The sequence below is a fragment of the Haliotis rufescens genome, unplaced genomic scaffold, assembly GCF_023055435.1.
Source record: "Haliotis rufescens isolate VD_foot unplaced genomic scaffold, xgHalRufe1.0.p SCAF_10, whole genome shotgun sequence".
NCBI lineage: Eukaryota > Metazoa > Mollusca > Gastropoda > Lepetellida > Haliotidae > Haliotis > Haliotis rufescens.
Window position 1 is genome coordinate 10,986,338 of NW_025963780.1, and position 27,011 is coordinate 11,013,348.

At 37.9% G+C, this 27,011-nt stretch overlaps 1 protein-coding gene across 3 annotated transcripts in view; it reads right to left on the reverse strand.

Annotated features, from left to right (window-relative positions):
* Nucleotides 1-27,011, reverse strand: part of LOC124145338 (ecdysone receptor-like) — a 132,780-nt gene that overhangs the window by 73,222 nt on the left and 32,547 nt on the right. Inside the window, exons 1-2 of one of the 3 annotated variants that reach the window (XM_046515060.2) lie at nt 25,408-25,519; nt 24,503-24,586 (exon numbers count right to left, since the gene is read on the reverse strand). The exons of 1 other annotated variant lie outside the window; for it this stretch is intronic. The gene's annotated coding sequence lies outside the window, so the exon portion shown is untranslated. Of the gene's footprint in view, nt 1-24,502; nt 24,587-25,407; nt 25,520-27,011 lie in introns of those variants that run through there. One more of the 3 variants, XM_046515059.2, reaches the window with a different exon arrangement.

The following is a 27,011-nucleotide window of genomic DNA, read 5'->3' on the forward strand; positions in this document are numbered from 1 at the left end:
CTGAAAAAAAAGAGCATTCTGGAATGGCTAATCGATTGTCTAGAATGTATTGATTTAGTCATTAAGCCTGTAACTATCGTTTGGAATACCCCCTGTCAAAGTTTCGAGGTTGCTTGATTAGAAAATACATTCCAACTGTCACTTTCCTGATCTGGTAAGCAACGCTCTGATTAGTAGGAAGCAAAGTCGTGACCCCTTATGGGATGTCCTCAGATCTTTGTCTGGCAGTAGCAAGAACTGAGATTGATTTTAATGAGGTTGGTTACAGTTGTACCATGACTGTGATATTTTATATACAATACCCAGTTGGACACCAAACACACACATAACCAATGTACTTTACAGCATCTCCATGACATCAAACACCAGACTTCCTAGAACCACACAGCTCAGCAGAGACCCTACACTCTGACATTTGTGAGACAAATCTAATGACATACGACATTAGAGATCCACCCTTTGTCATGCAGACATCCAAATATGCAAAACATAACCAGTCTAGACTGAAAAGTAGAATCGTATCTTGTTACTCACTCATTTAAGTTTGTTTGCCAAAGCAAATTACTTCATGTCTTAAGTATTGCCGTTAGACTGCAAATTATGGGATGATATTGTGAAGATATTGTATTCTTCCTGTTGAAACTACCTGTTCTCCAGTTCAGTCATTTTTCATGGTATAGTTAAAAGTTAGTGCTGCAAATTGTGTGAATAAATGCAGACAGGACCTCGTAATGCTTTCAAACATAATTCATGACAGATATTCTTAACAATGTCATCAGCTTAAAATGATCAGACAATATTCATGGTTTGTTCAATGCAGTCATCCATGACAGTTTCTTCCGAGAAATCCTAAGAATAATACTCAACTGTTTTGAAACGATCTTGAAATAACTATTTATTTTAATTATATATTCAAGACATACTTTTTTATTCACATTGCTGAATAGTTAAAACTAATACCATTATAACATTTTCTTTTTTTATTACAATATATATCTGTCACTTCTGATGAAAGTCGGACATACTTGAAGTTGTTGGACAAAATGGAGGACTCTGAGAGCGTGTCACGTTTGACTCTCTGATTGGTCAATCAAGTGGTGTGATTGACAGCGGGCAATTGGCTTAACTGCCATTTTTGTCAAATGTTTTAGAAACATCCTGCAATATCTTATCTGTCTATCATCTGAAAATTATTTGGTTTGTAACAATATTAAAGTTTTATATACTGAAAAAGTGAGTGAGTGTTGTTTTCCATTAAAGTAATTACAACTATCTGACAGCTGGGCACATCAGCAACAGGCTTTAAACACAGAGGCCTGTGGGATACAAAACACAGATCTTCATCAACAAAGCTCTCATAGTGTTACTACTAACATAACCATATTGTTTAAAATAGACTACCTACTGTCGTTACTCTAGAAATGTTTTGTTGATCAGGGCCCTGTTTTAATTCAAAAGTATGAGAGGGTAGACTAGTAAGTCCCTATCCCACCACTCCGAATACACCAGGAAACAGGTACTGTCATCAATTACTCCGAATATACCAGGAAACAAGTACTGTCATCAATTACTCTGAATATACCAGGAAACAGGTACTATCATCAATTACTCCGTATACACCAGGAAACAGGTACTGTCATCAATTACTCCGAATACACCAGGAAACAGGTACTATCATCAATTACTCCAATTACACCAGGAAACAGGTACTATCATCAATTACTCCGAATACACCAGGAAACAGGTACTATCATCAATAACTCCGAATACACCAGGAAACAGGTACTATCATCAATTACTCCGAATATACCAGGAACAGGTACTATCATCAATTACTCCGTATACACCAGGAAACCAGGAAACAGGTACTATCATCAATTACTCCGTATACACCAGGAAACAGGTACTACGTATACAACAGGAAACAGGTACTGTCATCAATTACTCTGAATATACCAGGAACAGGTACTATCATCAATTACTCCGAATATACCAGAAACAGGTACTGTCATCAATTACTCCAATTACACCAGGAAACAGGTACTGTCATCAATTACTCCGTATACACCAGGAAACAGGTACTATCATCAATAACTCCGTATACACCAGGAAACAGGTACTGTCATCAATTACTCTGAATACACCAGGAAACAGGTACTGTCATCAATAACTCCAATACATCAGGAAACAGGTACTATCATCAGTTACTGTCAATGTTTTAGAAGACAGCCATACATACGGTATGTGCATTTAATCACAGATATTGTCAGATTGTTACCCTCAGTTAGACGCCTATACTTGTTGAGGATAATGTTGTGCACAAACATTGTAAATAATTGAATAAGCCCCAGAATGTCATTACTTCAGTGTGAGTCCTTAGGCTCGGTGTTTATTTGAGGCAGACTTTTTTTAAAGAGGTATCGAATCACGTTTTTCAATATTGATTCGTGTTTCTTCTTGATGTTTAGCAAGTTCAATTTTGGGATAAAATACCATAATTACTTTCCTCCCCACTTACTATTTATCAATGGATCTGCTGAAAATATAATCTCCTTTCTGGAAATGTACAAAAAGGAAGATTATGTGACGTTTCTTTTTCTGACATTTGATCAGGCATTTATTCAAGACAGGCAGTTATTTCTATCAGTGCTTCTATTGATCCTGAGTTTATTCAAGGATTTACGGCAGTCTGTCTAGCCAGTGAGATTAGATAAGTTTAATCTACAGTGATGCATGTCTTATCTGAGATAGGATGATATAAGGACAGTTAGTGTGTGTTTGTGAGTCGTTTCATGCCTCACTCAGCAATATTCCACCTATATGATGGAAGATCTGTAAATAATTGAGTCTGGACCAGTCAATTCAGTGATTGACATCATGAGCATCAATCCTGGGATATAATGACATGCATCAACCAAGTCAGTGAGCCTGACATGACCCGATCCAGTTAGTCGCCTCTTATGAAAAGCATGGGTTGCTGGATACCAATTCGAACCTGGATCTCCACTGGGACGGGGGGTGGGGGTGTTAGGACAAGTTAGTGACTGATGAGAACATGTTGTTTGATGCTGCAATCAGTGTACCTTTACCACGGTGACAAGCAAACCGTTCAGTTCTTCAACAGATAAACCCAGAAGATGACACATCATCAGCTTGGTCTCACATTGTAACCACCTTACTCTCCTTTCAGCAAACATAAAATACTGATGACCTGGCCAAAGAAACATGACCTGCCTTCACAGGGAGTGTCAAATGTCCCAAATATTATAATGGTTCTCTACATCCTCTCCTGGACAGTCATATCTAGAGAACATTAAATTCATTTGGTGTGACCTAATATTCAGTTCAGGTACTGGAAATCTTGAAATTAACGCGAGCGTGAATTAAATGCAAAAAATGCGAGTGGTCTTTGCTCGCATCATTAAACATCGCATTTATATCAACAATAAGACATGTTGTATAGCAGAAATACAAACTTAGACATACGTTGAAAACAAACTATGTACTCCACATTACTGTTTATTGAGCAGCGCTTGAAACAAGTATATAAACAATGCCATTCAAACACTAATTACATCTTGTGAATTGTCACTGCTGCGGTCAAGGCAAGAGTTCTACTCACTTATGTCATCACTGATCACACCTGCAAGTCCAGACAGACGCCACCCACGCAACACAGTGTCTTTGTTCTTTGCGACTGTGTCAAAGGCAGACACGAACCAGCATGCACGTATTGTTTTAGCGGAAGTACTCTACGCAGCGCTAATAAGCGGTGCTATTTGGTGTGTGATTGGATTAATGTAAGGTTGGATTAAAGTGATAATTCTCCTGTAAACCTGACAGAGGACATTTTCTTTAGATATAAATCCACTGATGCTTGAGAGGAATGGGGTGTCACATTCATATTTAGTCGCATTTTTGGCTAGGGGCCAGCGGTCGCATTCTTTTGGAAATGCATTAATTTCACAATTTACAGTATCCACTGTATTCATGCTGTCACGAAGAAGTAGGACCAACCTCTTGTTCATAAATCGTTCATATTGCACCACAACATTTTGTCTTTGTGTGTGAGGTCCCTTTCTTGAGAGAATTTCAATTCCACCAACTAGACACTGACATAAGAATAGCCTTGGATTAATATCAAGATCATGAAGTGGTAAAGATTATCTTATCCTGACCATTCTAATTCAAGAGCTTTGCCAATATGTTATTACCCATGTGACTGGTGTTACCAGGCAGTGTCGTATGATCAATGCCTCAGTTAATATTTATATACATTGTTGTGTACCTTGCTTATTATGATCCTGGCATTTATCAATGCTGTACCCACAAAAGAAAGAACATTTTATTGACAATAAGAAGCCTGATATGTGTAATTTCTTTATCACCTTCCTCTCTGTCAACAGAGTCTTGCTATTGTGAGGAGAGCATGACGTCACACGAGGACTCAGTGCTGCACATAACTGGGGTAATGACCGATGTGGTATGCTCCGATGTCACTGTTACTGGATAAAGACAAATAACTCATGTTCTGACCTCAATCATATCCAACCACTTCTCCATCAATCTTTCTGTGAAACAAGCAACTGGAATATATAAAGTTGGATTGTCGTCTGAAGGACTTTCATAATACCACTTTCAGACAGAAAAATAGTAATTAATCATCATGTTTTCATGGAAATGTCAATATATGTGTTGGCATAAGGTTATCAGTAAATCTGTTGATCAAAACACAAACATTTTATGTATTTGTTATCTAGACAGACAGACAGACAGACAGACAGACAGACTCTAATCCAAGACTCCCTTGAACACATCAACACACATTGCCCTATCTGAATCCTAGACACACCAGCACCTGTCAGTCCTCAGGGTAACAGATGTGTCCTGACGCTTTCCCAAATAGTTATCAAGGAGGGTTATTGCAAAGCTCTGGTTTTCCAAAAATCGGTTCATTCCAATAATGTGAATCGATAGATGGGAAGGAGAATTGTGTATGATGTATCACATCGGGCTACATTTGTGCTACATTGGGGAATCTTGACACTACTCATGCAAAGGTTTATCAAGATCAGACCAATTTAATTACAGTGTTGTATGTCCTCAATACCTGAAGGAAGGTGGGTACAAATAATCAAATCAAAATCCTTTTTTGATAAAGATTTATAAGATCAATTGTTACCCGGCAAGACAATATTCTGTGACAGATATTTCAGTTCATAAAATAGTCTGAAAGTAACAGGTGATCTGTGAAATAAGCAATTACATTGTCTGACATGACATGACTGTTATTGCCTTGTATATCACTGTATAATTGTGGTGTCAGCCATATTATGCAATTATTCAGGCTGTATCCATTCCAACCTACTGTGTGTGTGCTGTGGAGCAGGAATATGTGGCGACATGTTGCCACTGTTAATTCAACCAAATATACTGACAGCGTGCATAAGTATCACTTAATCTGAGTTTGTGAGATATGCAAATTAAACATTATACAATGTGCATAAGCACAGCAATATCAAAAGCATGTTTGTTCATAATGCAAGCATACATGCAGAACTGGAGACATTGCATCAGTGAAAGACTATGCATGAAGTTCTGTCCCCATCATTGTGCATCTGTAAACTGATCACGGCCACATTACAGTTCTATTGTTGCCTACACAGGTGTTGCCAATTGTCAGTGAAAGCAAATCTCCCATAGACTATTCCTCTCCATATGTGTCATTAATACTAATACCACACCACCTGCAGTACGTGCTCTCACAGTTCAGTCTATCAACCAACCAAACTAGCTGTGCACTTGGGGAAACATTGAATAAAGTATAGGCTTGAAGATTCCACAAAAGGTGTGTTAACAGTTACTTACCTTTCCATTTAATATCCTGATTATGTGTTACGGCTGACAGAAGTAACTGAATCAGACATAAAATACTCACAAAAAATGTGCATAAAACACAATCAGTTTCTCATGATATCGTCTAATCTTTAGCCCTGGTGGTATCGCGTTAATATCAGCAACTTTGGCAACCAGAAGGTATTGCATCTCAAGTAGGCATTTACTATCGACTTTGACCATTTCGTAGCAAATTTACCTCATCTATCTTTTGACCGAGTATTAACATAACTCTCCATGATAAGTGCTTACTGCAAACCACAAACAGCAGGAAACCAGGCCAGGAGACATCGTCAAAATAAACATAGTAAAATGATGTCACATTCACGATGATGTGATCGAAAACCGAACATGCAAATACTTCCTTCTGGGATTATCCTAACAGCATAAAAGCTCCGTACATCGATCACTGGGAGGCCCATCAGGCCAGTGTGATTGTTTATCATTGACATGCAACGCTAAGAGTTCTGAATTCTGAATTCCTGATGTCAATTTTTTGGTTTAAACTGACTTCCTAAATCAAGCTTGTTATGTAAACTGATGTTTAGTGATAATTCAGCTTGCATCGATGTGTCCTAAAGACTCATGCATTTATTTCATGTTTCAATTATGAAAGTAGCGCAGAAATCCTGCATAAATGTCCGTGTAGCCTACTGTCCATATGTCTGTATCAGTGGTTATTGTTGTCTTGTTTATTGTCTATATATGTCTGTGTCTGTATGTCTGTATGTCCGTGTGTCTGTATGTCTGTATAAGTTGTTATTGTTGTCTAATGTTTATTGTCTATGTATGTCCGTGTGTCTGTATGTCTGTGTCTATGTATGTCCGTGTGTCTGTATGTCTGTATCAGTTGTTAATGTTGTCTAATGTTTATTGTCTATGTATGTCCATGTGTCTGTATGTCTGTGTGTCTATGTATGTCTGTGTGTCTGTATGTCTGTGTGTCTGTATCAGTTTTTATTGTTGTCTTATGTTTATTGTCTATATATGTCCATGTGTCTGTATGTCTGTGTATCTATGTATGTCTGTGTGTCTGTATGTCTGTGTGTCTATGTCCGTGTGTCCGTATGTCTGTGTCTATGTATGTCCGTGTGTCTGTATGTCTGTATCAGTTGTTAATGTTGTCTAATGTTTATTGTCTATGTATGTCCATGTGTCTGTATGTCTGTGTGTCTATGTATGTCCGTGTGTCTGTATGTCTGTGTGTCTGTATCAGTTTTTATTGTTGTCTTATGTTTATTGTCTATATATGTCCATGTGTCTGTATGTCTGTGTATCTATGTATGTCTGTGTGTCTGTATGTCTGTGTGTCTATGTCCGTGTGTCTGTATGTCTGTGTGTCTATGTATGTCCGTGTGTCTGTGTGTCTGTATGTCTGTATCAGTTGTTATTGTTGTCTAATGTTTATTGTCTATGTATGTCCGTGTGTCTGTGTGTCTATGTATGTCCGTGTGTCTGTATGTCCGTGTGTCTGTATCAGTTGTTATTGTTGTCTTATGTTTATTGTCTATGTATGTCCATGTGTCTGTATGTCTGTGTGTCTGTATGTCTGTATCAGTTGTTATTGTTGTCTAATGTTAATTGTCTATGTATGTCCGTGTGTCTGTATGTCTGTCTGTCTGTATGTCTGAATCAGTTATTATTGTCGCCTAATGTTTTTGGTCTATGTATGTCTGTGTGTCCGTATATCTGTCTGTATGTAAAATCTGTTGCATATTATCCATTGCTAATGCCAATGAATGTGTATGTCTGAATCCGTTATTATTGTCGCCTAATGTTTATTGTCTATGTACATGATGTATGTCCGTGTGTCTGTATGTCTAAATCAGTTACTATTGTCGTCTAATATTTTTGGCTGATGTATGTCCGTGTGTCTGTATGTCATTTCGCCTATTGTTTATGGTCTATGTATGTCTGTGTGTATCAGTGGTAAATCTATCACCTAATGTCTGTAAGTCTGTATGTCTGTGTGTATCAGTGTTAAATCTATCACCTAATGTCTGTAAGTCTGTATGTCTGTGTGTATCAGTGGTAAATCTATCACCTAATGTCTGTAAGTCTGTATGTCTGTGTGTATCAGTGGTAAATCTATCACCTAATGTCTGTAAGTCTGTGTGTATCAGTGTTAAATCTATCACCTAATGTCTGTAAGTCTGTATGTCTGTGTGTATCAGTGGTAAATCTATCACCTAATGTCTGTAAGTCTGTATGTCTGTATCAGTGGTAAATCTATCACCTAATGTCTGTATGTCTGTATCAGTGTTAAATCTATCACCTAATGTCTGTAAGTCTATATGTCTGTATCAGTGGTAAATCTACCACCTAATGTCTGTAAGTCTATATGTCTGTATCAGTGGTAAATCTATCACCTAATGTCTGTAAGTCTATATGTCTGTATCAGTGGTAAATCTACCACCTAATGTCTGTAAGTCTGTAAGTCTGTGTGTATCAGTGTTAAATCTATCACCTAATGTCTGTAAGTCTGTATGTCTGTATCAGTGGTAAATCTATCACCTAATGTCTGTATGTCTGTAAGTCTGTATGTCTGTATGTCTGTATCAGTGGTAAATCTATCACCTAATGTCTGTAAGTCTATATGTCTGTATCAGTGGTAAATCTACCACCTAATGTCTGTAAGTCTGTATGTCTGTATCAGTGGTAAATCTATCACCTAATGTCTGTATGTCTGTATCAGTGGTAAATCTACCACCTAATGTCTGTAAGTCTGTATGTCTGTATCAGTGTTAAATCTATCACCTAATGTCTGTATGTCTGTATCAGTGGTAAATCTATCACCTAATGTCTGTAAGTCTGTATGTCTGTATCAGTGGTAAATCTACCACCTAATGTCTGTATGTCTGTAAGTCTGTATGTCTGTATCAGTGGTAAATCTATCACCTAATGTCTGTAAGTTTGTATGTCTGTATCAGTGGTAAATCTATCACCTAATGTCTGTAAGTCTGTATGTCTGTATCAGTGGTAAATCTATCACCTAATGTCTGTACGTCTGTTTGTCTGTATCAGTGGTAAATCTATCACCTAATGTCTGTATGTCTGTATCAGTGGTAAATCTATCACCTAATGTCTGTAAGTCTGTATGTCTGTATCAGTGGTAAATCTACCACCTAATGTCTGTAAGTCTGTTTGTCTGTATCAGTGGTAAATCTATCACCTAATGTCTGTATGTCTGTATGTCTGTATCAGTGGTAAATCTATCACCTAATGTCTGTAAGTCTGTATGTCTGTATGTCTGTATCAGTGGTAAATCTATCACCTAATGTCTGTAAGTCTGTATGTCTGTATCAGTGGTAAATCTATCACCTAATGTCTGTAAGTCTGTATGTCTGTATCAGTGGTAAATCTATCACCTAATGTCTGTAAGTCTGTATGTCTGTATCAGTGGTAAATCTATCACCTAATGTCTGTAAGTCTGTATGTCTGTATCAGTGGTAAATCTATCACCTAATGTCTGTAAGTCTGTATGTCTGTATCAGTGGTAAATCTATCACCTAATGTCTGTAAGTCTGTATGTCTGTGTGTATCAGTGGTAAATCTATCACCTAATGTCTGTAAGTCTGTATGTCTGTATCAGTGGTAAATCTATCACCTAATGTCTGTAAGTCTGTATGTCTGTATCAGTGGTAAATCTATCACCTAATGTCTGTAAGTCTGTATGTCTGTATCAGTGGTAAATCTATCACCTAATGTCTGTAAGTCTGTATGTGTGTATCAGTGGTAAATCTATCACCTAATGTCTGTAAGTCTGTATGTCTGTATCAGTGGTAAATCTATCACCTAATGTCTGTATGTCTGTAAGTCTGTATGTCTGTATCAGTGGTAAATCTATCACCTAATGTCTGTATGTCTGTATCTGATGTCCGTGTATGCCAAGTGTGTTGCGTAATGTCGGCTGCATGTGGTCATGGTGTCATCTGTTTCAGTGATTGGCTGCTGTGTGGCAGCCTGATTCTCCGCATGTTACTCAGATTTTAATTACCACACCAGAGGACCATACGGCCCAAGTTGGGAGATTGTATTGAACACCTGCAACACCACATAATAATGAAAAATAATAAAATACGAACATCCCCAAATGCACCAGATTATTTACATAAGTCAGACAAAAGGTGTGATTTGCGGCAACATGTGACACCATCACTAAAATCTGAAACTAGAAGTTCAGAAGCTGGCAAGAATAACAAGTGGTGGAGCGATTGATTCAATAATTGGTAAATCAATCGACTTTGACATTCAAAATGGTTATATATTTCAAAAATTGTAAATACCACAAATAAATTTAAGTTTGCTTGCAGTTAAAAGCCCTCCTGCAAAAATCAACATTGTGACCAGTCATTTTTTAGCATGGCAAAGCTAGTCTATCAAGGAGCGTAACAGTTATCGCCAACAAAACAATAACAGTCTCATTAGGTTGCTATTATCTTTTGATGTTTGTTATCTACAAAGGACCAGTAGCAAATCGCTTGATGCTCAGTGACATAACAGGATCAATCTTTACCAGTCTCAATGACACAGACAAGTCAGAGCAGACTCACCAATGAATGCAGCATCTGTTAACTATTTGTCTTGTTTATTCATAATGGTTAGAATAGGTCTCCAGCTTCCCATGCTTGCCGTAATAGGCGACTATGTTGGTCGTAAGAGCCGACTATTGAGATGGGGTAGTTTGGCCTGCTGACTTAGTTAACGCATGTCATTGTATCCTAATTGCATAGATTGATGTCAATCACTGGATTGACTGGTACAGATTTGATTATTTACATACTGGCGTCATATAGCTGGAATATTGCTGAGTGCAGCATTGGAAATTGGAACTGAATAAAACAGACAGAAAATGAAAACCGTAAAAAGTTTGGTCTCATCCAAGCAGGACAAGTTACAAAGTGAGGATTAGTGACAAAAGGCTTACACTAGTCCTCTGGACTGGGCTTTAAATATAAAATTCTTAGGCTGTGTCCGAAGAGAAATGTTTACCTAAAACTATGTCATGTGAGACGTCACAATTTTCCAGTCTCTATAAAATTCTCAAGAATAAATTCCTCACACCCAAACAGTCAACTGTCTTCTTATGAAATATATGTCCGGACATAACTTTGGATAAATCTTATTCCAGATGGTCGACAAAAAATGGATGTTTACCTAAACATTCTCTGTCTCTTTGTGAACAAGATGATTTCACAATTCACTTTTGATTTTGATATGTATTACAGTACTTCTAGCAATTGCAAGTGTAAATATGACAAAATATCCACAGCTTAGTTTGTTCTTGCTGAAAACAGCCATGCTTGTACACCCATCCAATACTATGCTGCTAGTTGGTGCGGACCAGGTACATCACATGCATTAATGTTCCCTCTCACAAATAGAAAGTTGTCTGATTAATAATGACATTTGATCATTGTAACAAGATGACAAATTAAGAATGTTTGCATAAGACAATGCACATGGAGCGCTTGTTTTCAGGCAACACATGCAGTATAGATTTTCAATAGGAAGTGAAGTGCGATGTTTGCTTTTGAGATGGGTGGATTAAAATCTAAAAATTAAGACCTTATACTTTATTCAAGGTTAACCTTAAAACTAATCATCTTGGTCCTGAGCTTTGTCTCTTCCCATCAGCTGAAAGTGCCTCGGTGACCAGGTCGTCACTTATGTTGTAGATTTTCCTGAGGAAAATATTTTGATTACAAGTGATTAATAATAGATTTAATAGCTCCGATCATCGATATGAATATTAAGGGCATACCCAGTACTAAAAGCAAACACCTGACTTTGTCGGGGTTCAACATCGACCACTGGCTCTGAAGCAGACTGAAACGATGTACATGTAGTTTCATGGGATGAATGACAAACGTTGACACGAGTCATCAGGAGATGGTATGTCCTCCCGATCTGGTGCAACTCGGAAATGGAGCATGGCTTCTTGTACCCCACTTGTGGCTAATTGCCATTGGAAACCTTTGTTCAACATGTCCTTGAGTTTGGGCAAATAAAGCGTGTGAGACAGCTGCAAGACACGGTTATAAGACAAGGTGATGGTTCTCCACAGGATCAAAGAATAGTACTCTCATTATGATCTTCTCTTCTCTGCCATAAATCGAGTACCTACCTACCTATCATGCAGATGCAGGGATATCAGTGCTTACATTACTGTCTCACAGACATCCAGATTAACTGGAAAAAGTGCATAGCTGCCTTATTTGCCTACATGCCAAGTTAGGTGAAGAAAGAAACTAGACTGATTGGTATAGCAACTTTTATCAAGAAATATTCAAGCCAGAGATTGAAAACGGACAGACGGAGGACAGACAGACAGACATGCTTATCACAATATTTTTCCCGTTTTTCAAACCGAGGGGTTATAAGGACATTAAAGGGTGTTAAGTGCTGCCTTGTTGCACAAAAGTCCTAGCTTGGCCTCCCCACATGGGTTCAACATGGCCTCTGGTTTGACATCCAAAATAACGTTCAAATCAGCGATAAAAACAAAATGTGACATTGTTTGAACAAGGAATGCATATGAAGTTCAGTTAAAGGAAATTAGGTATTTCATCAACTGACTCTCAACATACTCATGTATGATCAGCAATGGCTGAATACTGAAGTTACCAATAAAGACAATTTAATACTACTGTCTCACCACAGCGATGTTACCGGTAGTTGGTTGGTTAGTGCCAACCAGTGAATTAAGTAATGACCTCAGGAAAATCAAGTGCTATACCACTGACTGAGGGCTGTCTCTTTAAGATAGGGAAAGCCACTGATGTACCCCATCTGCACAGGGTTTGGTGAGTTGTTGTCAGTAATATAGGATCACACTAGATAATACAATTTGCTGAAAAAAATGAGGTACACATTATTCAAAGTGTATACAAGAACATGTAGGTGAATCGAGTAGAAAGTTTGTTATTTTCTTACTGGCATGGTAGCTAAGCTCAATAAAAGGACCCAACCCAAGGGAAATGTAAATTGACTTTCATATGCCCACTACTAAAACTCACTTGCCAAAATTTCATGTCATGAAAATAGTGCCCTGGCTTTGTAGCTCACCTGGAGATGTAACCAAAAGTATTAAATGTCAACAACAACAGCCATTTAACAAAGATTGCTGTATGAATTATCCGAATATTATCAGCATAAATAATGAAAACTACAATTGAAAAATATGAAATAAACCTTTTTAAATTTTGTTTCTTAACAAGTAGCTTATTTACCTTGTCTTTATAACTCTTCAACCTAATTATGCAACAGAAATGTACACTGAGTTTCAGGAAACAGATTAAACTTAGGATTTCAAAGAAAATGAAATGACTGTTTTTTTCATTCTATTTGTCTCTGTATTAGCATGATGTATCTGCATGCATCTATCCTTGCACCAAGGTCAAATACCAGTGACATACAAACTTGACTGACCCAGCAATATTACTGTATGCAGACGTCTGGCCATAGTGATCTTAACCCTGTAGTATGTTTTTCATCAAATTTGCGTGCACAGAATTCCAAAGCAAGTATATACTGAGCCATTGTTCAAATTTATGTATGAATGTCATGGAGTCTGTCTGTGTGGAAGGTTAAACATTCAAATACCTGAGGCAGTGACCTAAAGCACTCCAGAAGCCCCCTAAATCTCCAACACCGCAAACAACATGGACTAACATCAACAGAAGAAACTGTCTTACTCCATAACTTTCCACTGAACACAATCAACATTCAGATTATGTAATTAAAAAAAGAAATGTATGGCTGGTGGCCCGGTGTGTTGTGCTGGGGTGATGTATGGGAAGTTATGAGATGGTGTGGAATGTTTTCAGTAGAGGACATTCACCCCAGTGAGCCGACTCCCACTGCTCCACAGCACACTCGTACCACAGGCAAACATGGCTGCCGGGGAGCATGACACAACTCCCGACGTGGAACAGCTCCTACCTGCTTTAACAGGTATCACCCAAGAGTCGGGTGTCATGTTGTCTCATTGTGTTGGTCTTATAATTGTTGGAAGAGTTTGTACAACTTTTGATTAAGTCTGTAAGTATATGATAGTATATGGAACTGAGAGTCTTGAGATATTCCCCCAACAGTTGTGGTATGATTTATCTTCTTGTAAGCTCAATCTGCCATCGGGCGGCTGAAAATAGTTTTGATATTTGCACTTACCGAGGTTATCTCTGTTATGTATGTAAGGCAAACTAATTAGCTGGAAGACAAACCATGTAGTCATCACGACATTTACTGCTTGTGTTCACTCTACTTGGAAAACACTTAGAAACGTGTCAGCTTACTATGCAAAGATGGCTTGGACTCACATTATCAACAATGAAAAGAAAACATAACAACATTTTCCAACTTGAAAAATATCGACGGTCAATTGGAAATGACAAAAATGATGATCAGAAACAGTTTTAATATTATCTGTATGATTTTGTTCATGTAACAGTGATTAAAATGAAAAAAGAACATATACATTTCAACTTTATTTTGGATAATATTTAGATTTCAGACTTGATCATGTTCATTGTTGTGGTAGTTTTACTGTTTACTTCAGCATGCTGTAGAATCAGAACTAAAATGTCATCATTGTGCTGGTTCATAAGGAGAGTGAGGAATCATCAGGTGTCAGCTTAGACTACCAATTCAACATTTCACCCGACCACTAAATCAAGCTTCCAGACAGCACCAGTGTCACCAGCTGACATGACTTGTCCACAGTACAACACACCCTACCAGTGAATCAAGCTTCCAGACAGCACCAGTGTCACCAGCTAACATGCCTTGTCCACAGTACAACACACCGACCACTGAATCAAGCTTCCAGACAGCACCAGTGTCACCAGCTAACATGACTTGTCTACAGTACAACACACCCTACCAGTGAATCAAGCTTCCAGACAGCACCAGTGTCACCAGCTAACATGACTTGTCTACAGTACAACACACCCTACCAGTGAATCAAGCTTCCAGACAGCACCAGTGTCACCAGCTAACATGACTTGTCCACAGTACAACACACCGACCACTGAATCAAGCTTCCAGACAGCACCAGTGTCACCAGCTAACATGACTTGTCTACAGTACAACACACCCTACCAGTGAATCAAGCTTCCAGACAGCACCAGTGTCACCAGCTAACATGACTTGTCCACAGTACAACACACCCTACCAGTGAATCAAGCTTCCAGACAGCACCAGTGTCACCAGCTAACATGCCTTGTCCACAGTACAACACACCGACCACTGAATCAAGCTTCCAGACAGCACAAGCGGACAGATTCTTACTATCAGTATCACTAGATTCAACCTGCCACTCAATATGAGAACTAGGATCCCCACATCATGCATACAGCCTTGGACATGGCCAATAAACACCTTCACTTGTCTCTCTCTCAGGGCAGTACATTTGTACTATGAACTTTGTACAAAATTCACAAGTGACACATTACAGAAAACCTTGTGGGCCCACAGGCAGTGATAGATGCCCAACATATCACATATGCTTCAGCTCTGAACTACAGGCTGGGTCTGTTCCTACACTACCCCCATACAGCCTTACATCAATGTTATCATATCTGTGTATACCTAGTGAGGCATGATGATGATAACGAAACTTGGAGCTGGCGAATCACAAGTCAGAAGTTTATACATTAGAACCCATTGTATGCCTTTCCAACTCTAGATGGAAAGACTTGAAAAAAGCCTGAAATAATAGTAGGTGCACTGCATCATGTTCCTGTCAGGGATTTACCTTGGTCCATATATATTGCAACTACTCACGATTCTCTGTATTACATTTTGGGGTCCCAGCATTAAAATAGGGGTCCCACAGAGACCAATGCATGACCAGCCGAAAGAATATGTGTGATGCTTTATGCTTATTATAGATGAAGAGTTCCTTGTTTGAACTAAAACTTATTGTTTTGTATTTTATTTTTTTTAACACCGCACTCAGCAATATTCCAGCTACTGTAAATCGTGAAATTAATGCGTCTCCAAAAGAATGCGACCGCTGACCCCTAGTCAATAATGCGACTCAATATGAATGCAACACCCCCCTCCTCTCAAGCATCAGTGGATTTATATCGAAAGAAAATGTCCTCTGTCAGGTTAACAGGAGAATCCTCACCCTCACCCAACCTTACATTAATCCAATCATACACCAAAAAGCACCGCTCATTAGCACTGATAAGAGTACTTCCGCTACAACAATACATGGCCTATGATGCAGTTGCAAAGAACAAAGACACCGTGTTGCGTGGGTGGCGTCTGTCTGGACTTGCAGGTGTGATCAGTGATGACCTACGTGTGTAGAACTCTTGTCTTGACCCCAGCAGTGACAATTCACAGGATGCAATAAGTGTTGGAATGGCATTGTTTGTATACGTGTTACAAGTGCTGCTCAATAAACAGTGATGTGGAATACATAGTTGTTTGTTTTCAGCGTATGTATGAGTTGGTATTACTGCTCTCCAAAATGTCTTATTGTTGATAATTTAATTCACGCTCGCGTTAATTTCAAGATTGACAGTATATGATGACGGTCTATAGTTAAACGAACCTGGACCAGACAATCCAGTTTTTGACATCATGAGCATTGATCTATGCAACTTGGATACAATTACCCGTGCAGCTGATTGCTCTTGCCATTTATTTATTTTTCACATGTAACCATGGTAACTATTTGTCCAGTCACCATCGAGGCTCCCTCGCACGTGATCATGAGAACTACATGTTGACATAGAATCTTCAAACTACAACAAATATGACTTTTAACAAGTCAAAGTATGGCATTTATGATATATGTATATGATAAGGCGTCAATAGCGGTAATCTGACCATGGTTGTTGTTAATAACGGTGAGTTGTGTGATCTTCCGATCGCTTCACACACGATTTCGCCAAAATTAATTAAAACAATATTGCAAGGCATTTGGAATAAAATTAATGAAATAAGTTACAAACATGAGTCCAGATATACAATGAACACTTTTTATAACCAGACTGTAATTACTCCAAGCACTGATTTGTTGACATGGTATTTCCAGTGTTACGTGCTCATGGTAATGTCTTTGCATCGGGGGAAAAAACCCATTAAACCTCATTATGGCGTGTATAATGCACACCCCCTTCTACACAGCTCTGTTTTTGGGGGGGAAAAAGTGTGCACTATACTCAAGAAAATATGGTACATGCGATATTGCTTCTTGGATGCAATAAGTTGTTACAATGTGTCTCGTAAAAACCCAACACAATATTTCAGCAGTGTCACCGCATCAAACTATATGCAGAGGTAGAATCAATGACTACACATTTCATTCGAGAGTCGTTAACTACAGGTTAACTACTACTAGTACTAGTCCTACACAGAGACAAGAAGTGAATGAGTGAGTGTGTCTGGTTTTACGATGCTTTTAGCAATATTCCAGCAATATCACGGCGGGGGACACCAGAAATGGGCTTCACACATTGTACGCATATCAGGAATTGAACCTGGGTCTTTGGCGTGACGTGTGAACGCTTTAACCACTAGGCTACCCGACTACCCCTCAGAGACAAGGGAACACCATGCCTGACTTGTCTCCTTGACTTGACTTCTGCATTTTAGTTTTCCATGGGCAATTATGAATTCACTGAAGCCAAATGGAAATATTTACACACTGTTATTTAGACAGAATACATTATAGTATTATGCTTGCGAGTCTCGTGCTGCAATGTCAGAGGTGTTTCAGAGATTTAGCATTATGGCATTTGCCATTTCCACATTCCAGGTCTATTAACTTTGGATGACACTGGACTGTAAAATGATTCTTCAGGATGTTTTGAATCAGAATCAGTCAATATCCTTGAAATTGAACCAATAAGAAACTTGCTAGTGAGTATACTTGTCAGGTGAATGTGTTTAGTCATGTGTGTATATTTACACCAGGAGCAAATTTGCATCATGTCTGAAGCAGGTGCAAATGTAAATGTAAATTTGCACTGTGTGTATATGTTGCAATGTGAATGTTTATGTTAATGTAAGAGGATGATCTAATTAATATCTGTTCTTTTGCCAACACCAAACAAATTGTCAACAGTTGCCAACTTTTATGAGAATATATAGACTTGAGCGGAGGGTGTTTTCTTTTGATTTAATTCGTACACAAAGTTTTGTGTACAAAGTAAGTCAAACACATGTTGTTTCATGTGAAAATTTTCGGTGGAGTAACTCTTCTCATTCAACTCTGATTGGAAAACAACCTGTTTCGTGTTGAAAGTTGTGAACAGACTGACAAATATGTGTGCCTTACACAATTTACATACTTTATTTACACACCTTAATTGATAGTAAACACATAGTAAATTTACATATACACACGTATATATAGTCACACATGTGCAAAATTACTTATGTTAGTAAACATTGTGCATGTGAACGGGGTATTTGTTGACATTGTTGATACTAGCTGTTGAAAACATTCTAGTTGGTCATAAGGAAACTGTCAGACGTTTTAAAAATGGCCTAATTGTCCTCATCCTGTGCAGCATTCAACAGTCAGACAACTGATGATATCATATACTGCATTTCTTTAGAATATACCTTGTGAACAAACATCCTGTTGAGAGACGATGTAAACACCATTAATCATGTCACCTAGTGACAATGTTGTGTCTGGCATATCCTCCTCCAGAACACAGAGCCTGTTGTAGAAGCTATTGCATCACACTCCAACAGAGGAACTAAGGCGACCATTGCCTCACATCGTAAACATATTGATAGGGAGACACACTGAGGTCAGACAGGTGAGGTATGGGAGGTCACTGGGGTCACTGGGGTCACGTTACAACGTCACAGATTGTTTATCCAACTTATCCACATTAGGTCATTGTGGAAATCATTCATGTTAATTCATGATGGTTTTAATTGTGGGTCTCATTCAGTATTTCATGCCTGGCTGTTAGATTTGGATCAACAGCAATAGCTAAAGGTTTCAAATTATAAAATGTTCCCTCAAAACACAATGTATATAGTTAGAATGATATTTATGACAGAAGATGTTATACATCTATTTGGGGAATGGAACAAAGTGAGCTCCATATGGTGAGACATGGAAATTTGGATATCGCACAAAACCCCAAACCCAGTAACAATATCGAAAGACAATGCTCTTTTTGTTTTTTTATTAAAAAAACACAATCCTTATGATTATTTTGTCAAAACGAATCATTTTCAACTTAAGAAATAATAAATATAAATACAGTAAACTACGGTTATAACGAACTCAAAGAGACCACTAATATTAGTTTGTTATAACCATAGTTCGTTATAAGCATATATACACAGTATACATATCCAGCAAATGGCCGGGACCTTAACAAAGTTTGTTATATCTGTCGGTTCATTATAAGCGTGTTCGTTATAAACATAGTTTACTGTAGAAATACTTCTGTCATTAATTGTAATGGAGATTACTTTAATAAGCTTTGGTCAAGCTGTCATGCTTTACATCCTTGAATATACTGTCATGCAAAACTGTGTAAATGCTCTAGAAAAATACAAAAATTATAAAAAAAAGAAAATATTTATGACATAAAGGAAAATGAAAGATTTAAAAATAGGGAAAGAGAAAAAAATGACAAGAAAAGTATTCAAACCTGATTTCTGAGCTTTGAAGCAGTTCCCATTTCCATTGATTCCAAATCATGTTTTTCAACCAATCAGATTGAGGAACACTCAACAGTTCTGGTGAGGGGAAAAAAGCTCACATAACATGTGCGCACAAGTCACACATTTATTCAACAGATTCCTTCAAGCTCAGTGAGAAATTGATGAAAGCATATTGCCTGAAATCTCAATCAACGATCAAGATTGATCCCTAGAGCATGATGACCCTACTCTGACAGGCACTGAAGATGATCAGTGCCGTGGCCAACTCCACTACATGGAGGAACAGCAAGATAGGCTTGTTTAAAAAACCCAAATCAATGGAACATATGACAACCTGAATGGACAAAAACAATATCAGGAAAGAGAGGCTCTCTCAATAATTCCCAAGCTGCCATAAGATTTACTGTTGACATGACAAATGGTAACGTGAATGATTCAAGAAGTTGCACATACAAGAGTGAATAGTTAGCTGAAACAAGTTCTCAAAAGTGTACATTTATAAAAATAGAAAATGACTTCCATCTCACAGAACTTGGCAGGAGACAAGCAGCATTAGACATATAAGTTCTGCAGCTTGTAACCATGGGAACAGACTCAAGACATATGACTGAAATGTACAGAAGAAACTGATGTGCAGATATAACCTTACATTATATTACACTCAAGTCAATTATTCTTTTCTGAAGTTTGAAAATCAGTGTTTTTCATGAAAAGTTCTTTTGATGAAAGTAAACTACCAAAGAAACTTGCAATATTACATTGTACTTTCCAGTTTTATTATATATGTTTTAAGGACAAAGAGCAACCTTTGTATCTCGTCCATTTGTGAATTACTTCCAATATGGTTTGTTTGTTTGATGTTTAACGCCACACTCAGCAATATTCCAGCTATATGACGGCGGTCTGTAAATAATCGAGTCCGGACCAGACAATCCAGTGATTGACATCATGAGCATCGATCCACACAATTGGGATCAATGACATGCATCAACCAAGTCAGCGAGCCTGACCACCCGATCCAGTTTGTCGCCTCTTATGACAAGCAAAGTCACCCTTAACGGCAAGCATGGGTTGCTGAAGAGCTATTCTACCCCGGATCTTCACGTGTATCTTCCAATACGACAGTAGATTAGCCACAGATGTTACGACTATTAAAGAGACTACAAGACTACAGCAAGAGGCTACAGATCCTACACCACTGAGTGATCATAAGTCCTTGAACTTGTGAGCCACCCACAGGCCATAGTCTGCCAACAGTCAAGAAAGAGTCACCAACTCACAAACTGAACTTTCCAAACAGCCTGGGATTAAACCTTAAACTATGACAGTTTCATCAAAGTCTGATACATGCCATTAACCACGAACTGACCTGTTAAGTCTGTAAACATTCCTATTTATCTTCCTATGACTTTTACCTATATGACAGAGAGGGTATGAACAGTTTAACCACAGCCCCAAGCAATCAGTCAACTTCATATTTCTCTTATGGCCAAGGCGAAACATCATCTCACGATGACTCTCTGACCTCCTTAACTCAACAAGGTCAAGGTAGAGGCCATGTTCTTGAAGACTAATTATAAATCATAAGAAACATGATCAATAGGTCAGAGTGTGAACAGATGTATTAACGTCAGCCATGTCCCAGTGTTTCGCCACCAGTTCAAAGTTTGAGTTTTTAACTTCATTAAGTCTAGTATCTAAAGCTCAACTAATATCTTAAGTCCATAAGCTGAGGCTTGAATGTAATTGCAAGACAAGTTCGGGCCTAGGCTTTTTATGTGTCACAATTGTTTTTCAGGTATTTGATTAAAAAGACCCACCATGATTTAATAGTTGGCCCTTCAAACCCATGTCAAAGGGTGTGTTAGGCAAAGTCATATCAATACTTGACCCAAGAAAACCCTGGGTAAGTCCTTTGTATTGATATAGCCCTAACAAAAGAATATTGATGAAAACGTTTCATATCACCATGATCACAAGTTTAGTTGTCATGAATTAAGGGCAACTGCACATTTTAGTATTGATATATATACTCAAATGTATCATGCTAAATTGATGATTAATAAAATATATTATTCTGTATGCATACATTCAGTATGCAAGGAGAAGCTGGTCAGTCCAGTTATCGGGCCAGTTTCATATCCCAAAGATGACCAAGGAAGTTATCAGGATTAAAAAATAAGTTGGACTTGTTGATTGATATCAATGCGGGATCAACATGACCAATAAATATGGGGTTAAGTCTGAATTAATTCCAAACAAGAGTTTGCCACTAACGTGGCTATATCCCCCGCCCCTGTTGCACAATTTATGACATAATTAAATCTAAACAAACCCTAACCTTTTTTAACTGAGGTGGAACTTGAAATTGTAAAAAAAAGAAGAGTTTGGAACCTAAGTCCATCTTGCTGCCATGGAAACGTAAAAAATAAAAAAATCTAAAATTTAAAATATTGACCGGTTTCTGAGTTATGCTCCGGAAACGAAACGTGACGGACAGAGCCCGTTTCTATATCCCCCGCCAACTTAGTTGGGCATGGGATAATTAAGTGTATTGGGTATCGTATTGTGCAAAGTTTGCCGACGATGCACCAGTGTACCACGACATCACTGGATGTACACTTGTGTATTGTATAAAACTCTGTGATGATGTCACTGTGGAGTTCTGTCAACGTCACTTACAAGTTCCCAACTAGTGGTCAACATGATCAAGAGGGAAGCTGTTACAAACAGAAAAAAATGTGTTATCAGTTGACCTGAAATCGGTCTTATGCATAAATCTTACATAATATCATACAGGAAGTTTTCTCGCATTCCACATGGATAATTTACTACAAATCATGTTACATGATCTTCCCGAGGCATTACGTGGTATATATGCAGGAATGCTTGTGCTTTGAATGCAGAAAATATATGATAGCATCCTTGTGATCCTGACAACAACAAAAAATGCCTGAAGAATGAACAAAATATTTCACATTTTACATGAAATTAATTATTTATAAATTATCAGTCATTATCAGACAGGATTTGTTGGTTTGAAAGTATGCAACCATACTGGTAACACATGAAATTAGGAATGGTGAATATCAACAACTTGTTTTTGTATCCTGCAGTTTTCATTACATGACATGTTAGAATAAACCTAATATTTTCCTTTAAGTAATTGACATGATGACTTTGAAAATAATGTTTTTATTCTGTCTAATGTTTGTACACTAAATTCACTCAAATACTTCATAATTTAACAATGTGCTGTTGTTTGCCAGATAAAAAATAAGATATTGGAGATATATTCCCCAACAATTTCAAATCTTACGTTACGTTAACATATGTTTCAGGACATTTTTTCATAGCAACGTGTCTTTTTTTCTATCAGGAATAATCGTGTGAAATATTGGTTCATCAAAACCTTGTTTATTGAAGCCTCATCATCACCCACACTCTCTACAGCACCTTAAAGTGAAATAAAACCCAGCAGGCAGGGCTGAGAAGTGAGCAACTTATTCAGAAGGCTAAAGGTTAATAAACACTAAGTTTAATAGGATACTGTCATTAATGGTCAACATTTAAGTTTAACTATGTCACATCTTAGAATATAATGTTGACATAGCAATTTGTCGACACCATGGTAACATGGACACTCACATATTTTATCAGGATTGTTAGAATTCAGTATTGGAGCTCCCTAATCCCATAGTTATTCAAACACAGTTAACCTCAGGCCTTCCATTCAACTTGGTCATCTTGTGGCCCCTATTTGAAAAAAACAATCTTTTTGATGGCAATTGCTCCTAAATCTGTTAAAATAACCTTTCTGATATCATGTTTGTTTTCATGGCAACCCAAATTCTCCAAATATATGTTTTAATTCATATTCGTGGCATGCTCCTTGGCTGAGAAGAAACATCAGGTATATAATCCCCAGGTGAAACACACAAAATACATCAAAAGCAGTGCATCTTTAATATGTTAATGAGATTTTCTATTGCACATATTCTTATCTTACATTAATTTGACACCACGAATATTGCTCTGGTTTTGACACAAGAGTTATTTCATTACAGAGCCACTCTTCTTCAACGGTTGTACACATACCTTGTGCAAATCGTAGTTAACAAATATCATGTTTAAAATATGTGTAATGTTATATTGATTGGAGGATGGTATGGCGTCGTTGGGACGTGCCCAAAATAGACGGAGGAGCATGCGATATGAGAGGACTTACATCAAAGCTAATAGTATGATATATATTCTCACACTTAAGGATTTCAGCGAAAGAATGAGAAACTGTGAGACCACCTTGAAAGATCCTGAGGCTAAGCCATCTGGGCCCCAATCAGTCCAGTACTAGTGGGTTCCTATCTCTTCACATGACGTAACAAAATGACCTAACTGTATATTAGAGTGGTGGAGGGAAATTGAGAGTTATGCTGTAATCAAGCTAATTACATCTCCAATTAACATGGTCGTAAATTCACTCGTGCATGTCTGTGTGTATCTGGATGATCATAACACACCCGGAAACAACACCACATAGTGTCTGAAATTAGAATGTATGTCACAGGGAGCTGGAGTTACAAAATCAATTTCAGTAGGGTACGTCCCGTGACTAAAATACAATATTATAAGAAAAAAACTCCCCACTTTCTAACTCTGTATATTATACATGTATGTTCAATAAACTGAGGACGCTGAAGTATAACACGTTGTCGCCTTACCCCACTGCAGCTACAGAATGTAACATTTATAGTAAATGTAAGCAACATGGCAGCCATGTTTCTTGTGCTTCAAGCCAACATTTTAAGGACACCACAGCCATTTTTGTAAAGTAATCTACCTCCAAAATAATTTGAATATTGATATTCTGCAGTTGGCAATGAAGACAGGGGAATTTCTTACAAATCATTTTTGTCAATTGCATTGATAGAACTGAAGGAAGTGACATTACCAATAGTTTAGGATGACTGCGCTGACTAAGGTACCACTGAGTTGGTCAGTCTGACTAGTGGGCAGAGAAGCAAGATGCAGAGATCTACAAAACATAACAATAACCGTTTCAGATTGAAATTACTTTGATGTATATATGTAAATATATGATTATGATTTAGAGACATTATTTTTTTCTGCCGTTATTTATCAGCCATGTACAAAAAACTGCTAAAGGTTCACAGACTGTGTTGCCAATAATGTACACACATTTTAACAGATGGAAACCTGAGAAAATATTGTAAAGGTAAAAGGAACATACGATTTTGACAGAACACTATAGAGCTGCTGGGTACTGCAACTGCCAGGTGCGTGTCAGTGCTGTAACTTACACAGGTACGTGACATAACACACACACACACAACGAGCAGGCCAGGGGAATAGTGACAGTATTGGGGAAGTGGATTCAACAATAATATCAAATATCAGTTGCAATGGCCTACAACATATACGTGCCCAGTACCACTCTAGTGTTAAAATAAAATAAAACTACATGTTATGCTCGAGATTGCGTGATCGTGCTGTGGTCCCCGCTTTCTCATATGATTCATACACATCTTTAACCTGTTTTCATTTTATCAGCGAAATCATGTCCCAAGTAGGTCGTCCCGTTTTACACTATCTAGCCGCCTCTTCATAAAAAGGTCGACCATGAACTTTCGTGTACACTGTCTGTCTCTAAAACAGTAAAATCAGCCGTTGTCATAAAAACTGCTTATTCAAAATTCGGTCACCAACAACGTAAGTTACAGGATATTTCTAAGTCGTCTACAATATTTGACGTGTCATCAAAGATCAAGGCATATTTTGTAAATGTACTCCATTCTGGTATATCTCAAGGCAATAGTGTAAAAGAATAGTACGAACCTGGATCGCAAAAGTTGTTTTTAAAAGGTATATCCAGCAATAAACTTGACAAGTTTGTTGATCACTACATTCCAGACTCCATTGCAGATGGCGCTGTCCGACCTTCACCCTGTCCCCTGGCTAACCTCAGTCACATGGCACTGATAATCCGCAGCGATACCGTATTTAACTGTGTGAAATATTACTGTTACACAGCACGGCGGCTACCGAACAGCACTTTATTCCTATTTTGTACTAAACAAATCTACTACTCTCCAGAAAGCATGCTCAGTTTGAATTCATGAAACTTACAGTGGTCACTCAGACCTACATTTTTATGCGTAATTGTATCAAGAACTAAACAGGTATAGTTTAATTATTTAATAAGATATTATATACTTTATGTATAGTCCCTGTTTGTATCAGTTTATCAACATCAACCGAAGCAACTCGTCCGTGAGACGCGAAAATAAGTAAGCTTGATGATCACAACTTATACATTTACGTGTAGGCAGATATTCTTTATCTTTTAGTGAATTAAACACTACTATTTACGGTATGACAGAGAACCAGTGGCAACCTAGGATTGTGACGTCATTGCTGACCAGTACTGTTATTATCACACTGTCGTGAGCTATTGTCGGTCAACAATACGTGCTCGGGTCACATGACGTAACATACGCTACCGTGACGTAATGTTGCCCGGTGGCGTTTTGAGCTTGGTCGTGCATTTGTTCTTCGAAGGGGAAAGAATAATGAACCGACACTGGATATTTGTTCTTGCCTTTCACTCGTCGGGAACGGTGGGAGCCTTGGGGGGACTGGTGTTTGTGGAGGGGAGATACGATCTTTGTCTACTAGTATACAAGCGATGTAGGAATGCCACTTGCAATGTTGTTATTGGGTATTTGCACACGACACGGGCCGGAGGGAGAGATAGTGGTGGAGGTTTGTGTAATGTTTTAAAACAAATAATGTTATGTTAGATGTCTTTTAAATGATAATTTGTTTTTTTATTTGAGTGTGGGGTATGCTAAGAAAGAAGTTGATGTAAAGGTTGATCGATTTTAGAAAATATGCACACTAAATTTGGAAAAAGTATGCTTCGTATCCGTAATTTTCATGTTATCCTTTACTAGGGGCGAGGGAAAAAATCTCCAAGAGTCAACAACCACCACCACCACCACCACCACCACCACCACCACCACAACAACAACAACAACCATAACAATAAATTTTGTTTGTTTGTTTAACGCCGCACTCAGCAATGGACCAGACAATCCATTGATTGATATCATGAGCACCGATCCACGCAATTGGGATCGATGACATGCATCAACCAGGTCAGCATAACAATAAATTAGGTTAGTTCCTACAATAGTAGAGCTTATCCTCGTCTAATACACGTTGTACAAAGCTAACCCCACTGGTTACTAAAGTACCATTTCATGCAAAACTATGACTTTAATTCGATTTATTTATTTTATACATCAAACACTTTTAAGTAACCAATACATTCGCCAAAATTTGCAAAGACGTGTGGCAAATAATAATTGTATCGATAAATGTATAAACTAGAAAATAATTATAAACACATGTCCCAACAAAATGTAACTGAAGGGTTT